The sequence below is a fragment of the Magnolia sinica genome, chromosome 17 (assembly GCF_029962835.1).
Source record: "Magnolia sinica isolate HGM2019 chromosome 17, MsV1, whole genome shotgun sequence".
In the NCBI taxonomy this organism is placed as follows: Eukaryota; Viridiplantae; Streptophyta; class Magnoliopsida; order Magnoliales; family Magnoliaceae; genus Magnolia; species Magnolia sinica.
The window spans coordinates 8,804,800-8,808,295 of record NC_080589.1 but is presented as its reverse complement, the minus strand read 5'-3'; the positions used below and the strand labels follow the sequence as shown (position 1 = coordinate 8,808,295).

Genomic DNA, 3,496 nt, shown 5'->3' with positions numbered 1-3,496 from the left:
TATAAACACAAATGGTACAAAGAAATCTTGGTATCATGTTATTAGTAGCCAAGCTGAGGCAAATAATTTCACTGTAAAAGCTTTGATTAATGGTGATACATGGTTACCGAGAAGGATACCATTTATTCCAGGCTTGATTTGAAGAAATATATATAATCTTATGCTATTGCATCGTTTATTCCAATAAACAATGCAATAACATAAGATTATATATATTTCTTCAAATCAAGCCTGGAATAAATAGTATCCTTCTCAGTAACCATGTATCACCATTAATCAAAGCTTTTACAGTGAAATTATTTGCCTCAGCTTGGCTACTAATAATATGGTACTAGCTCCATTTGACTTTCTTTACAGTATCTGCACCCGCCCAGTATTCTTAAACTCTCCATAATACAATTTTTTTAGGGCTAACCTTCTGTCGCAATCCAACCAACTGGCGGGGTTGATCAGATCACCCAATGATGATTGGATGATCACGACTATCAAATACGCTTGCCATGGCTGACCAAGGTACGCTTTCAATGGCATTCTCATGAGTGCAGGATCCAGTGCAGCTGCAATTTTGCAGTTATGGATTGAAAACCCAGAATTTGCATTCGAATTACTCAGGCAGCTACTTCCCTAGGCAATAATTGAGATGCTTTGCCCATCAGGCCGACTCCGAGCATATATCTTGCAGTTCTGGAACACTACGACCGCACTTCCAAATATGAAGTCGATGGTACCATAAGATATCGCAATCCCAGTAGAATTGTCCGTGCCACCTTGCGTAGAGGGTAGCTTGGTAGCCGAGAAAGCTGCACTTGTAAAATGCTTAGTGGTCCGACTCGCTGACAAGCGCCACAACCTCTCCTCTGTTGGGCCCAGCCGAGTTTTCAAAGGTCATGTTCTGGGCTACAAATCCAAATCCTCTCACCACTGCAGTAAACAAAAATATCATGTTGTAACTGTGATTATTTCAGGTTTGTGCAACAAAATTTTACTGTTAAGTAAATATTACATGATTAGACAATACTTTCATATAAATGAACAATTACAAATACTATGCAATCCAATTATGTATAACCTTATGGCCCCTAACACGTGGGCTCTGCAACAATGGTGCAAAAGTGGCGGCGACTTCTTTCAGATCATTAGCTTGCAGCACAAAAGCTACCACATTTGTTAAACACTTCACAGTCCTGTTAGAAAGTAACTGCTGTCCCGATGACCTGATTTTCTTTCCATCTGAAATAAATAAATAAATAAATAAAGATCAACCTCAACACAGCAAGAACTTGATTGGTAAATTCATAGTTATGAAAAGCAATTTATGGGCACAAGCTGACAAAGCAATAAAACATGAAGACTCTAAATCATGATTCTAAATATCTTCCAAAACTGAGTCAACTCAGCCAAGTTGTCTCGGTTTAGATGGGCAATGAAGCAAGTCACCAAACCGAAACAGGACCAAAGCAGTCCGAAACAATAAAATGGAGAAATAGGTATGGTTGCAGTTTCCAAGCAAGCTGCACACTGAAACCACTATTTAAAACTATTAATATCTTGGCAAAGGCCTAGTTAACAAAGATTTCGACATTTGGTTACCTATTTTCCACTAACCAAATGAACAATGAATTGGTTACAAGCAAGGGGGCCATACATTTAGAGGAAATATACAACACTCAATTAAGCATTTCCTTGGCTAAGTGAACTGCATCAATGGGGTCTGACCATGATCCAATCATTGATATGGTGGACCCCATGATTTTCCATACCTCATAACCTTCCCGATTTGGGCAATCCTAACTGCTGGATTGAGCCCCATCAAAATGGACCTTTGTGGTAATTTTCCATTCCCATCAGACAACTAGGATCATCTATAGGATAGATATTTAGGATAGTCCATTGGTCAATCAGTTAGGTAACTGAAGGTGGGCCCCAGATGTACCAGTATTGGGTAGAACAAATATTGCAGTTTCGCTCGATCGAGCATCATATATCTCATATGCTAATTAATGAATCACAAACACTTGCCAAGTCTCCAAAAACTTTCAGATCACTGATTCGGAGTTGGAGTTAGTATTAGTTTTAAATTTAAAGATCTACTCTACCTTAAGCTGTGCAATAAAAGAACGAATAAGATGGGCATTGAGCACATACTTCCGCTCACTGAAGAATGCTCAAGACACCATGTGAGTAGCTCCTGCCCACAAACGTCACCCTCTGACAAGGGGGTTGGGTTTCCATCTCTAACACTCTCCATTTTTCCTCGGACAATGAAAACCATCTTGTCAATTGGAGCTCCTTGATACAGTACCTTGCTAGCTTCCTTGTATATACAGTTTTTGCTTCCATCTTTCATAGATAGCATCTAAGAGGGGATCCTCCATTTCTGTGGAAATATGCACCTGCAAATCAATATGGTTTTAGGTTCTTTGAACAAGTAGGAGGGATTGGAAAAATGCCACCAAACAGCTGCACATTCTGATTTTGTGATACATGACTTGTACAAAAACATATCCAATCGCATTTAACTTGTTTTGTTTCCATATTCATAGTTTAGGCCAGAAACGAGCATGCTAGGATATTGTGAACTCTCATGCACATGAACTTTACTCATGGATATCTTACAAGCAATGAGCAGAAAGGATAAATGAAGGCATAAAACTCAAAGAGAATAGCGAGTTGGGAGCACCCATATACAGATAAGAATGATATGCCTCGTCACGGGTTTGCATTTATTTGTGATCTCATTCAGTGGGCCCTTGTGATACAATGCGAGTTTGTCTTTCTAATAAGGCACAAAATTAGGAAAATTCATGATGTTATGTCCAATGCATTGTTTGTCATCGAATAATACATAACAAGACTTTATCACAGGAGCCACTTAAACCATGATTAAATATGGTTTGAAAAATCATCCGATGCAACTCAGTAAATGTCCGAGTTATATCGATTTCGGTCCAAATGAAATGAGTCCCCACACTTACATGGGACCAAGTACTGGTTTCGATCTCCAGGTGAGTCACACTCCGAACCCACCACTTAAATCCATGGCTTAAACACAATATACTTAGTCGTAAGTTTGTAGAACCATGTTCCAAATCAAAAGACATTGTGGCAATAAGTGGTAGTGTGAAGGAATCATACAGGCATATTGATGAAGAAGATGGTTCATAATTTGAACACCCAAAAAAGCTTGATTGGACCCATGGATCAATTATCATCACCAAAGCACAATAAGCAAGCTTTAAATGCTATGGCTCAAAAATCACATTATTATTAGGCAAGGTATTCCGTTATGTTATGGTCGTAATGGCCATACACAATGGTAATTGTGGTAACAATTATGCCTTACGGGAATATATATATATATATATATATATATATATATATGCCTGGGACAGCCTGGTACTGGGCCGGGGTAGAAACATTTTTTTTTTTTTTTTTGTGAAAAAAAAAAAAAAAAAAAAAAAAAATTGTAATGCCCATTACAGCCCATATTGTAACA

The 3,496-nt window shown here is 38.3% G+C and overlaps 1 pseudogene; it reads right to left on the bottom strand.

Annotated features, from left to right (window-relative positions):
• Nucleotides 1-261: 261 nt before the first annotated feature.
• LOC131230915 (probable cyclic nucleotide-gated ion channel 20, chloroplastic) lies at nt 262-2,972 on the bottom strand (annotated as a pseudogene).
• Nucleotides 2,973-3,496: the final 524 nt, after the last annotated feature.